The 13,755-nt window shown below is 35.3% G+C and overlaps 1 pseudogene; it reads right to left on the reverse strand.

Moving 5' to 3' along the window:
* Positions 1-3,968: 3,968 nt before the first annotated feature.
* The window catches only part of LOC129395515 (RNA-binding motif protein, Y chromosome, family 1 member F/J-like), a 189,755-nt pseudogene continuing 179,968 nt past the window's right edge, over positions 3,969-13,755 (reverse strand).

Genomic DNA, 13,755 nt, shown 5'->3' on the forward strand with positions numbered 1-13,755 from the left:
CAGTCTAACACCCTGATAACACTATGCCGAAGGAACATCCAATGGAGAGACTCAAAGAAACAGAACAAGGTGTCTGAGCATCTCAGCAGTCCAGCCCCTGCTATTTGAGTCACGCTAGCCATGGCACCAGGGAGATGAGAAGACACCCGCCAATGTCCCCATCTTTGGCCATCACTAGATTGCATCCTCCTGAGTGCCTCTGAACCACATTCATTTGGCTGAGAGACTGAGGGCGATTGCAGAGACTGACCGTTAGGAAATTATAATTATGGTTTTAAGCCACTAAGTTTTAGATAATTCTGAAAAGCACTTCAGACTCCTAGAAAAACTGAGTTGTCTACTGACTTCATTGCAGAGAGCTGTAAAGGCCAACATCATGAATGCTAATACCCTGGAAAAGTCAAATCATCCAGACTCTTCTAAGCACAACAGATCTTTAATGTCCCTTCGCTATGGCTGGAGAATAATCTAACATGTATCTGATAGAGTTGTTTGAAAGCCTCTGTTCACATCTCTCAGACTGGTATGGGTCAACTCTGGTCTGGTTTAATTCTAGGCAACTGCAGCAGCTCACCTTTCATTTAGGTCATGGCCTACCCTGATTTTTTTGATCACTGACTGTGTCTTTGTCTGTGTGTGTATGTTTTGTGTGTTACCATATTTTATCTGAGGAGGCTAAATAGTAGTACTATAATTGTTTTGTAAACATAAAACATTCCAGGAAGTCAATATTGCTGATCAATCCAGCTTTAAAACAGATACGCAATTAGACATGACAAGATGCCACGTCTAGTATCGTACCAAAGCTAGCCAAGCTTGGTGGCCCATGGATGTTATCCCAGCTACTTGGAAGGCTGATGCAGGAGAATCCATTGAACCCTGGTGATGGAGTTTGCAGTAAAGTGAGATCACACCACTGTGCTCCAGCCTGGGCAGCAGAGCGAGACGCTGTCTCAGAAATAAAAAGAGAATAAAATAATAAAATAGGAGAGATCATGGGAGAGAGAAATGCATACAGCTGGGTGGGCACTGTGGCTCATGCCTGGATCCCAGCATTTTGAGAGGCTGATGTGGGTGGATCACTAAAGGAAAGGAATTCAAGACCAGCCTGAGCAAATATTGTGAAACCTGGTCTCTACTGAAAATACAAAGAATTTGCCAGGATTGGTGTCATATGATTGCAGTCGCAGCTGCTTAGGAGGGTGTGACTGGACGATTGCTTGAACCCGTGATAAGGAGGGAGCAGTGAGCTGAGATCACGCCACTGCACTCCAGCCTAGGTGACAGGGCAGGATTCTGTCTGAAAAAAAAAATAAATCAGTGAGAGAGAAAGATACAGAGACAAAAAGAAAGAAAGACAGGAAGGAAGAAAGGAAGGGAGGGAAGGAGGAAGGGAATGAAAATTTGTACCTAACAGTTGTAAATACTTTTGGCATACATGTGATATTTTGATACAAGTAATGTGAACTGGTAAGGGAGGGATCAAAGAGGGGATGGGGGTGGGTTAAATTATACTTGCTTAGAAGGAATCATATCTAGTGTTCAGTGGCACAGGATGACTACACCTAATAATGATTTATTGTACATCTCAAAATAATTAAAAGAGCAAAGGTGAAATGTCGCTGATACCAAGAAAAGATACGCCAGACTCAGTGAGGTGGAATGTCGCTCATAATAAGAAAAGATATGCCAGACTCAGTGGCTCACTGCTATAATCACAACACTTTGGGAAGCCAGGAAAGGAGGATCATTTCGGTCTGGGAATTTGAGACCAGCCTGAACAACATATCCAAAGCATTGTCCCTACCACACACACACAAACACAAAAGCTGGGCATGGTGGTTGGTGTGTGTCCGTAATTCCAGCTACTTGGGAGGCTGAAATGGAAGGCTTGCACATTTGAACCCCGTGTTCAAGGCTGCAGTGAGCTATGATGGTGCCACTGCAGTCTAGGCTGGACAACAGTGTGAGACCTTGTCTCTAAAAAAGAAAAAAGAATCGATAACTGCTTGAACTGAAGGATACCCTATTTATTATTGATATATTTGTTGATTGACATAATTATTTTTGTGTTGGAGTCGCACTGTGTCACCCAGGCTAGAGTGCATGGTGCAATATCGGCTCACCGCAGCATCAGGCTCCCAAGTTCAAACCATTGTCCTGCCTGAGCCTCCCAATTAACTGCAACGTACTACAGGCAGGCACCACCATGCCCGGCTAATTTTTGTATTTTTGGTAGAGATGGGGTTTCATGGTGTTGGCCAGCCTGGTCTTCAACTCCTGTCCTAAAGTGCTCTGCAAGCCTCGGCCTCCCCAAGTGTTAGAATTAGAGACCTGAGCCATCACACATGGACAGTAAGATACACAAGACTCGGGGGATTTATCTTTTCACTTCATCCTCACAATGCTACAGGTGAATGAAAACACTTCATAACACGAATAACTCACTTGAAAATCAAAGTTGGTAACTTCTCCCTTTAAAATTATTTGTAAACTTACCCTATAAAAATTGATGATTGTGTCAAAATTTTTCAAGAACATACTTCCTCCTTGCAGATTAGTCTGTCAATTGTAAGAATTATGGACTGCAAAACTTCTGGAACTTGATGTATTTCATTTCTTTAGTTTGTATAATCAGGAAAATTAATTCATTTAGTTATTTCGGTCTAAATATTTTTATCATTCAATGATGTCTTAAAACTTTAAGCAATCCCGTCGGAAACTTTATGCTGTTGTTTATGTTTTATACACTTCACTTTCCTCTAAGTATGAGGTTTAAAGTGTTTCCATTCATATTATCAATTAAATACGATAGGCTGACAGTGGAGGCACATGCCTATGATCTTAGCACTTCGGGAGTCTGAGGAGGGTGGATCAGGATTTTAAGAACAGCCTGGCAAACAAGGTGAAACGCTGTCTGCACTAAAAATACAAAAATTGGCCCAGCTGTGCTGCACACATATCTAATACCAGTTACTCAGGATGCTGAGGCAGGAGAATAGCTTGGACCCAGAAGGCAGTGGTTGCCATAAGCCAAGACAGAGCCACTGCACCCCAGCTTCGGCGACAAAGCTACACTTCATCTCAAAAAAATGTGATACTATCCCAACCACTCTAGATTATTCCTATCTCTAAGAACATATTACTACACCATTATTTACAACATCCATTGGCAAAATATTCAAGAAAAAATTAACGTGGGTACCTCACAAGACAAAACACTTACTTTCCACTATTTAAACTACAAACATTTAAATTCATTATGGTATGCACCTGAGAAACTTAGCTGGTTCACTTCTGATTTACGTGAAAAAAAAAGTTTTCATTACCGTTATCCTCTTCAGTCACAGAATGCTTCACATAGAATGTTCTGGATGTCTTAAACTTTAGTATCAATACATCTAATTATTTCTTTGACCTGTACTATTCCTCTAAAAAATAAACATTTTCTGGTGAGGCAGACAGTTTTGTAGTCTTTCTGAAGACTTCTCCAACATTTTAACCTTGTTAGTTTTTAAAGAGAAACAGCCTAATTAGAAAACTTGAGCAGCTTGCAAGGGCGACATAACACATCCCTAATTTTGCATCTGTGTTCAAAGAAACAAAGGAAAACGTACAACAAACTACACAATTTACTCTCCTATTGAATTTGCTTTAAGCATGTGCGGCTAACCAAAAGCACCAGGCATCTTGCAGTACATGTAAAATTTTATTGTGAAAATTTTAAGGTAGATATTACATCTAAACACTTTTCAAATAGCATCAACAAGTATGAAATTACTTTGAAAACAATTCCTTTTCCTTTGAATACCTCAAAAAATTCATGGAGGAAGTCAGTATCTACCTCTCTCCACAAAACCAACATGTTTCTGTCAGTAATATGCAGGTAACGATGCAGAAATAACATTTCAATTTTTGATTTGCAAACAAGGTTTGGTATGCAATAACTATTATTTTGAATGCTTGCTTTAATATCTGCTCGAGTCTCCTTTTTCAGATCGACTCTCCCCACCATCTACTATAGATGCCACATAACTTGAGCTACCATATGCTTCACGAGGATCAGGGAGCACCCTACCCAGAGAAGGCGCATTCCTTTGGTCTTTTCTGCAAACATGCTCACGATCACAATAATGAAAATCACCACAGCTCCTTGAGTAACTCTCCCAACTTCTGCCGTATCTATCTCGTGTATTACTATATGCATGGCAGGTGCTTCCACCATAAGACATCCGAGGCCCTCGTGCGGATGGTGCATCATAAGAGGTCCCTGCAGGGTTGATAAAATAATATGTGGGACTACATTTAAACATTTTTACTGCTATCATTAAAGCATGAATTAGTTAAAGTACTATTTGGAAATATCTGCTTTCCTCCGCCTTTGTTGACAGGATATTAATCAAGTCTTCAATAGTCAGAAGGTTTTATTTAAGAGAAGTATAAGAGTAGTATTTTGCAGCTTAACAAACTTAATTCTAAAGTAAATGCTCAGTCACATTTTCTTAACGTTAACTGAAGTTCTCACCTTCATATCATTCCCTAGGCTTTATACTGATAATGAGTACCAGATAAGCACTGTTTATTTTATTATTTGTGCACAATGATGCAAATGAATAAATATGTTTCTGGGATGATCAAAAAAAAAAAGAATACTCAATATTTAAACATGTTGCATATGTCCTTTACAATTTTCCTTAGAATTTCATTAAAATAACAATCCGGTCTATTAAATAAAATTCTGTAATTTACAAATCCATCCTGGACCCTTACCGTATCCCTGAAATGCATCTCTATAAGAACTTCCACGTAGATGTTCAGAATGATCTCTACCAAGGGCCTCACCGTAGCCATCGTGATAACTAAATTGAAAAAAAAAAGTCTTTTCAATTTCCGAATGAACAATTTAAGAAATCCATTTGATAAATCCAGATAACATGACAGTACCTATATCCTCTAGAGGAATGTTCATCCCAACTAGAATGACCATAATCACGGTATGCATAGTCTCTAGGTGGTGGAGTATAATCCCTGGTTTCTCGGGAACTTGGACTATTTCTGCGTGCACAAGTTTAAGCAAGGAATGTTAAATTGTCAACTTGCAGTATCCAAAATAGAACTACATTACAACTTAAACACAGTTAAATTGCCAACCATCTAAATAAAATACCCACAGATCCCAAATGCCCAAAATGCCCAAATGCCCAAAAAGCACATGAAACAGATACTGATAATCAATGATGCAGGAAATGCATTTCAAATAAAAAAGGAGCTTCCACACTTCACACACACACACTGGAAGGGCAATAAATTTTCAAAAGCAGGAAATAACAAGTGTTTGAGAGGATGTAGATAAAATGGAGCCCTGACACAATGTTATTTGGAATGAACAATATAAGAAATCTATTTGATAAATCCAGAAAAAGTTACAGTATCTATATCCTCTAGAGGAATGTTCATCCTGCATAGAATGACCATAGTCTCAGTATGCCTAGCCTCTAGATGGTGGAGCATAATCCCTAGTTTCTCGGGAACTTGGATGATTTCTCTGTGCATAAGTTTAAGCAACAAATTTTAACTTTTCATCTTCTAGTATCGAATACATGACTAACTTACAACTTTAAATTAAAAGGCCAAACATCTAAATAGATATTTCTCCAAATAAAATAGGCAAATGGCCAAAAAGCACAAGGGACAGATACTCATATTCAGTGATTCAGAAAATGCATTTCTTTTTGTTTTATTATACTTTAAGTTCTAGGATACATGTGCATGATGAGTTAATGGGTGCAGAAAATGCATTACAAATCCAAAATGAGATATCATATTTCACACACACAGATGAATGGCAATAAATTTTCAAAAGCAAGAAATAACAAGTGTTTGAGAGGATGTAGATAAATTGGAGCCCTGATACAATGTTAGTTGGAATGAACAATTTAAGAAATCTATTTGACAAATCCAGAAAAGGTACAGTACCTATATAGTCTAGAATAACTTTCATGCCGACGAGAATGACCACAATCACGGTAAGCATGGCCTCTAGATGGTGGAGCATAATCCCTAGTTTCTCAGGAACTTCGATGATTTCTGTATGCATAAGTTTAAGCAACAAATTTTAAATTTTCTACTTCTAGTATCTGAAATATGACTAACTTACAACTTAAACAAAATTAAAAGGCCAAACATCTAAACAGATATTTCTCCAAATAAAATGGGCAAATGCCCAAGATGCACATGGGACAGATACTCATATTCAGTGATTCAGAAAATGCATTTTTTTTTTTATTATACTTTAAGTTCTAGGGTACATGTGCATGATGAGTTAATGGGTGCAGAAAAAGCATTTCAAATCCAAAATGAGATATCATATTTCACACACACAGATGAATGGCAATAAATTTTCAAAAGCAGGAAATAACAAGTGTTTGAGAGCATGTAGGTAAATTGGAGCCCTGATACAATGTTAGTTGGAACGAACAATTTGAGAAATCTATTTGACAAATCCAGAAAAAGGTACAGTACCTATATCCTCTGGAATCAGTTTCATGCCGACGAGAATGACCACAATCACGGTATGCATGGCCTCTAGATGGTGGAGCATAATCCCTACTTTCTCGGGAACTTCGATGATTTCTGTATGCATAAGTTTAAGCAACAAATTTTAAATTTTTAACTTCTAGTATCCGATATATGACTAACTTACAACTTAAACAAAATTAAAAGGCCAAACATCTAAATAGATATTTCTCCAAATAAAATGGGCAAATGCCCAAGATGCACATGGGACAGATACACATATTCAGTGATTCAGAAAATGCATTTCTTTTTTTTTATTATACTTTAAGTTCTAGGGTACATGTGCATGATGAGTTAATGGGTGCAGAAAATGCATTTCAAATCCAGAATGGGATATCATATTTCACACACACACACTGGAAGGGCAATAAATTTTCCAAAGCAGGAAATAACAAGTGTTTGAGAGGATGTAGATAAATTGGAGCCCTGATAGAACGTTAGTTGGAATGAACAATTTAAGAAATCTATTTGACAACTCCAGAAAAAGTTACAGTACCTATATCCTCTAGAGGAATGTTCATCCCGATTAGAATGACCATTATCACGGTATGCATAGCCTCTAGATGGTGGAGCATAATCCCTCGTTTCTTGGCAACTTGGATGATTTCTGTGTGCATAAATTTAAGCAACAAATTTTAAATTTTCAACTTCTAGTATCCAATACATGACTAACTTACAACTTAAACAAGGGTTTCTGTTTCTCGAAGCAGCTGGTGGTCTCTGCCTACCACCACTTTGAAAAGATGGTTTCTTGGCTTGTTCTACTTTTATTGCTTTTCCATGCAAAGACTAGAGGTATTAAGGGTACTATCAATAACACTGGCACATTTATCGTAAGCGCATTTTACAAACATTTTTACATCAACTGTAGTTCAATTCGAGGTATTTTCTCTCAAAAGGAACTATTTTTCCCTCCTAAAATGAACACATCTTTCGCAGTGCCACATTTGAGATAGTTACTGAGCACATGCCTTCCATTAAGGGATCAAACACAAATTCTATTTTTCAAATTCCTTGAAAACTCCTCCATTATTTAAAAAAAAAACTCAAACATAGGAAAAAAGATTGACCCATCACACATTCTATGGAAGAATGTGGCACATCTCTTTTTTACAATATATAATCCACTTCATCTTTGTATTCACATCACTGATTTGAAAGTTGCAGTGTCCCAACAAAACTTGTGTCATTTAAAAAAAAATGAGCTTACTTTTTCAGACAGATTAGTCGCATTACTCATTATGGGTTGTTTCTTGTTGGATTTGCTAACACTTACATAAAATGTCCCCATATGATTTACAATTCTATATTGACTCTAAAAATGTTTCTGTAAATGTGATCCTTGTTTGATCTCATTAAGTTTTCTTGCCTTACTCATTTCTTATATTGCCTTAGACGTGCCCTTAAAAAACGAATCTTAATGTAGTACTTCAGGTAATTTCTCAGAAATGCTTAACTATCCTAATTAATTTCATGATAACGTTTTTCACTGTAATCTTTTCTGCAGGCCACAGCAATTTTTGAAAACAGTTCTTATGTATATGTTTATGTATATGTTTTAACCACACACGGGGTGGTTCCCTCCTGTAATCCCCTTGGGAGGCCAAGGCTCTTGGATTGCCAGATGTCAGAAGTTCAAATCCAGCCTGGTCAACATGGTGAAACCTCATCTCTACTAAATATTCAAAAATTATCTGTGTGTTGGCAGGTTCCTGTAATCCTAGCTATTTGGGAGGCTGAGGCAGGAGAATCTGTTGAACCCGAGAGGTGGAGGTTGCAGTGAGCCAAGATCACGTGACTGCACTATAGCCTGGGTCACAAGAACAAAACTTTGTCTCCACCACCTCAGCCCCCCAAAAAAAGCATCAAATTTACATAAACATAATTATCTTGAAAGCCAGCATAATTTTAATTTAATTGTAGACATCAGTTTCAGACATTGTTTATTTTGGAGAAGTGATTACAGAAATCTGACAAATCAAGGCCTGATGAGAATATTTAAATTAACCACACTCCAGAAGCCCAAAGCTGAAAAGCTAAGGTGTTTCTGATATAATAGCCCAAATTCTGCATTTCCTCTCTATTGGACAGTGTAATATTGCACATATGAAAAACAAAGGTAGTGTTAAATAAAAACTGGTGGAATTAAGAAGAGGAGTCATTGCTTAGTGAATTAAAACAACACACAAATTGAGAAGAAAAGACAGTGATAGAAAATACCTTGTCTGTTGATTTAATTCACAATAATTTTCATTTTTGTCTATTAGCATTAAATAGTACCATTAACATAATATCATTTTGTATATTGTCTTCTAACATGTAAGTGGTTTTTATTTTGTATATTTGGAAACCTGATCAAAGATTCTTTATACATTTTATTTTTTCCCAAATTTGCTACCTAATAGCTACCTAGTGCTAGTTGCCTGAATACCTCTCACTAAGTAGTTTGTCTTTTCCTATTAATTTTAATATGAACTTGGTATGTATTTTATTGGCATCTTTACTAAATCTACAGGTGTTGAAGTTGTTCAGATTTCAGTCATGGATCCTCTTGGGTTTTCTCAAGGCTAAAACACCCTTTCTATGCTGACCATTAAGAAATTCCCAACTTCAGGCCAGATCTTTGTTCTGCCTTCAGACTTGGCATATCCAACTGCATGCCTTACATCTCCACATACCAAAACCAGACCTTCATTTCATCCCAAAAACGTGTTTCCTCGTACAGTATTCCACTATTTCAGAAATTCACAGCACCAAATACCCTGTATTTCAAGCTAGAAATGTAGAGGATGATCCTTGAGGCAGCCTTTTCTCAATGACTCTTCATCATTTACATCCAACTCTTCACAGGTTGTGTGTCCTCTCTGAGAATTACAGTCTTAGTAAATAAAGAGTGGCCACTAAGTAACCTTCAATCATCCAGTTTTTTTTTTTTTTTTTTCAATTCACACCAGTTTCTCTACAGAATAGCTGGAGCTCTGCAATGTCAATGTTGGAGTAAGTACCATTCTCTGCCAGTATTACCATTTTATTTATGATGAGATAAATGATCCTTAAAAATGCCCACACAAATCTATACTAAGTAACACAATTAAATGATGTCTTTGTTTTACAGAAAAGTACAAGGCAAATAGAATCAATTGTTATTATATGATCTTTATAACTACACACACAGGTACTAGATATTTTAGACCCCACTTCATACATCTGAAATTTGGCTCTCAAAATCATTAACTTCTCTTACAGTCTAACTTCAGATTGCAAAACTACCTCTTTCCACAATATTGTGCTATCTCCCTTTAAGGACCAGCCGGGGAATCATTAAGAATAAAAAATATAATTTTCTTCAACATCTCCTAGCTGAGCCAAAATCTAAATTTTCTGTGGAGATGTTGCTATGCACAATTTTGCCAAAACTTTTACAACTTTAACCACAGCCATGCTTCAGTGGCCTACCTGTTCATCCAATACCTGCACGCATGCTTTAACATACAAAAATTTGAAAGTTAATACGAGTATTAATTCTTATCATTATAGACAATGACATCTGAAGACGCTTTCCAATCTTCCTTGTGTATATGATATTCAAAATGTCAGTACAGTCTCCAAAATGTCAATGTAATCTTAGTAGCAGTGGATCATTACAGAAGATAATTTGGCCACAGTGGTCAAATATTTTTGTTAAATACTGCTATTTTATAGCCATACATAGCATTAACTGACCCATGTTGTATAGCTAGAAAAATTATCCTAAATTAAATGTTCAGAAATAGGTTTCACATATTTTGCTAAATTGCAAACTAACAGGTTAATTACTACCATGAAGTGCTAGACAGTTGTAGTACTTACCAAGAATGAAAAAGAAGATAGGGTGATATGAATTGAGAAGGCTGCAGTTAGGAAAAGATAAGATATTTATTCCTGACACCTGGCTCGATATTCTTTGTGTGTGGCTTATTTTTGGGTTTTTTTTTTTATTTTTGTTGTTCTGTTTTTGGTTTTTGTTGTTCTTGTTTTACTTTCTCTTATGTGTCAGATCAGAGTTTCACAAACATCCTCAAATAATTACATGGGTCATAAATAAAATATATACCCAGAAATTTGTAGCTATTTTCCTTCGAAATCCTGGTTCAGTCACCTGGAATGAGACCTGGAGAACCAGTAATTCTCACGAGTATGCTAAGTGATTATTACCAAAATGACAATTGTGAAATATTTAGAAAACCGTACAGGAACTAGGTAATCAACATTTAATAATTGGTTCTTACTGTACGGGTAAAGGATTTTGTTGAAATGACTATTTAAATGCAAGTTTTATTAAAAAGATAGAAGTGAGCACTTCAGTGCTTTCTAATTAGTATCTTTAAAACATGTTTTGCTAAAGTGGCAAAATAATTTTTTCATTTGAAGTTAGCATTTTAGCCTCAAATGACTTCTGAGTTAGCTTTTTGAAAGTCTTCAGATGATAAATTCTAAAAACTATCTTGGTTGTTTATAAAACTCCAGAACATCACTAAAACATATATAAATAAGAACACCAGTATCCAAAATAATCAAAATAACTCATACAAATGTACAAGAAAAAATACACACAATCTAGCCCAGTAGAAGAAAGAAGTACAGGTAAATAATTAGATCCTTTTTAGAAAAAAGGAAAGTCAAATGACCAACGAATAATGGCTAGATGCTTGAGCTTATTAGTAATCCAGGGATATAAATCAAAACCACATTAGGTTCCCACTTTCATTCATTAGTTTGTCAACTATTAAAATAATAAGTACCGAGTGTAGTCAAGAATGTAAGGAATCATAGTTTTTTTCCCATCAATCCACAGGACTATCTAATGATATTTAGTAAAATTAGGGTGACTAAAATCTTTATTGTTCCAATGGAAACTTTTTTAGGATAAAAGAGTACTAACATATACAAAATCATGTATTATTTAACATATTATTTCCTTATAGGCAAATTGTTTTTACTGTATGAATGGATCTATAAAATAGTTATCTTCCAACTATTTTTGAAAATGAAATCCCTTCAAAAATTTAAAACCACAATTATATATCTTGAAGCAAAAGAGAAAAATAACTTCTTTAAATTTATTATTTAAATATTAGAAATAGTAGGCAGAATAACGATTCTGGAACATATTTATATGAATTAATCTGTTTCTTAACAATAATTATACATAGTTCTTTTCTGGAAAACGCATTTCTTTTAATTTTATATTGATTTTTAAATAAAGCTACTTGCAAGTTTTTCCAAAGTTGCTTCTTCTTGTCAGCAATAAAAGTTATCACCAATATGTAGCTTTTTCACTGAACATTAAAAATCATTTATCACACATTGTTCGATGTTTTATTTCTGGCATGATAGAATTTCAACAGCTTTATCTTGTTTGCAGTGATTGATTAAAAATTCAAACCGTTTTTTAATTTAATTTTCTATTTGAAACATCTAAATGGCATTATTCAATTCTTTTGGAATTTCTTCTGTAGCTAATGGAACTAACATACTAACAATTACTGATGCATATTTCTTAAGTGTGGAAAAATTAGAATTAAAATGTACGCAATTGATTTTTAAAAATAGTAATATAATATAAATAAAAAGCCAGGCATCTCAGAATTATATGCTTAATTTTTTCGAATTCACACACTAAACCTGTGAAAATGTCATCTTCAGGCTTAGTTTTCTTAATGTAACTAAGTATTACCTTCTGAAATAGCAGCTGCTTTTTCCCCTTAGCCCACTGTATTCTGGATTTCAGGATATCAATTTTAGCCTGTGGTCCCAACATGGACTACAAGGCTTCATGATTACACCATGTGTTTATTGGCACTTTTCAACACATAATTTGATTGAAAGGGAAACTGAGTAGTTTTTAATTAAATACCTAGTTGCATTTTTAGGCCATTGCTGCTGAAACAGATTTTTTTTAAATAGTCATTAGCAAACAGCCCATAAATAGGTAGTTGTAAGTATATAAGAGATGACAAAACCACTGTGGCCAGATGAATCAACTACTCTCTGTGTGCTAAGCTTCTATTTCCAGCACATAATTCACATATATCTAGCCTATTATTTCCTTCATTTTCCCCAGACCTACCATATGATGACCTGGGAGTGTCATGTAAGTGGACCACGTAGGAAAAAAAAAAAAAAAAAAAAAAAACTATGTCAGATACTTCTGCCATCACCAGGCAAGACTGGAAGAAACTACTCATCCCCAGCCACTACTGACCCACTGCATATTTATTATCACTCACTCTGCAGCATGCTGCCCTTGAAAAAGTAGCAGTATCTGTGTATTGTGTGAACTGTGTCAGGAAAATAAAGTTGATTTTCAGATTTATCTCCCTACTAAAGTCATCATTCTGTTAACATTTTATTTTTCTCACATACTGATAGAGGCCTGACAATAGCTGTAATTATTGAACAAAATGAACATTTAACACATGCTTGCTGGTTCTAATCAATGTAACATAATAATACTTCATTAACAATGAAAAATCTAAGAAAAATCTAAGATATATGCTAAGCTGAGTAGCATGGATCAACAACAGTAATAAAGTGGTAGTCCAGGGAGCTAATGAGAATGTTTCATCCCCTCAAAGTTAAAAGTGTACACACACTGCAGTCCAGCCATTCTTCTAGTATATTCATTAGAAACTCTCACACATGTGTACCCGGAGGCATAGGGAAGGTTTTTCATTGTAGCATTTCAATAAACACATCATGGAATATGAGAATTCAGTAGACTGATAACTATGCCATCAATAATGGCAACTCTCAACAACAATGTTAACAGAATAAAATATGTGAAATAATACCTTATTCACACAAACATTAAAAAGTTATAAAATACCAGTATTATTTAGAAATAAATATTTTAATAGATTTAAAAAATATGAAGGTAATACCAAGTTCATGATAATGGTACCTCAGGAAATGGAAGACAGGAAATGAACCTGAGGGCGTATATTCCAATTATAAGCAGAGGTAATGTAAATAGAACATGGAATATCTTAAAAATAACAGCTGTTATTTTTAAGTAGGTTAAATTGGTATTGTTATATTATTTTGTATTTGTATTTTTTTTAAATTTTACTCAAAAACAAAATAACTTTATAATGAACAATATACTGTTTACATTGGAATCACCTTGTTAAGTAATTG

The sequence above is a fragment of the Pan paniscus genome, chromosome Y (genome assembly GCF_029289425.2).
Source record: "Pan paniscus chromosome Y, NHGRI_mPanPan1-v2.0_pri, whole genome shotgun sequence".
NCBI lineage: Eukaryota > Metazoa > Chordata > Mammalia > Primates > Hominidae > Pan > Pan paniscus.